A 798-nucleotide genomic window follows, 5' to 3' on the forward strand; every position below is an offset into this window, starting at 1 on the left:
AACCCACCCGGGGCCATGCCCGCGGATGTTTTCCCTTTGTCTTGGAGGCAGGTTGAGGGGATTTGCGTTGTGGCCAGCAGAGATAGGGCAGGAACAGCGCCTGCTTTGTGGCAGCCGCCGTGCAAATATCCCTATTTAAGGGATTTTGGCACCCTCCATGCTTGCAGGGCCTTTGTCAGCCCCCCTGCTATGAGGACACCCAGCACGGCCCCGTCCCCGTCCCACGCCGAGCTGCCTGCACCCTCTGGCGGCCACGCCGCCTCCCTCGCAGCATCCCACCAGGACACCCTGAAAACGCTGCTCCCACCCCAAAGCCTGGGCACGATTTGGGGTTTTCTGCCTCCCGGCTACCTCCAGCCGACGGGCAGGGCCGGCTCTCCGGGAGCGAGTTCAGCTCTGCCCTGTTTTTCCTGAAAAAGTGCAAATTCCTTCCTCCATCCCCGCGGGTGAGGGTTGGGGGGGGTGCTCCAGCCCTCGACGCGGGGCTGGTGGGCGCTGCAGGAGGAACGAGGAGCAGAGGCGGCCCTCAAAGCTTCCCGTGGAGCACAGGGCAGCGCTGCCAGCAGCGTGCCCGGGAGCTATAATTACCACGGGGCCGGCCGCCTATATTTATCCGCAGTGCCACAGGAGCCAGAAGACTTTGGGGGGGGCGATTTCTGAGGTCTGGGTGCCCTATTTGCTGCAAACTTCTTCATCCTGAAGGGGAAAAAAGCATTTAAAATGTGCTCAAAGCTCAAGGAGCTCGAGGGCTGCAGGTGGGGGCTGGAGCTTGCAAAAACGCTGCTGCAGATGGAGCTG

This window comes from Anas platyrhynchos, chromosome 6, assembly GCF_047663525.1.
Source record: "Anas platyrhynchos isolate ZD024472 breed Pekin duck chromosome 6, IASCAAS_PekinDuck_T2T, whole genome shotgun sequence".
Taxonomy (NCBI): Eukaryota; Metazoa; Chordata; class Aves; order Anseriformes; family Anatidae; genus Anas; species Anas platyrhynchos.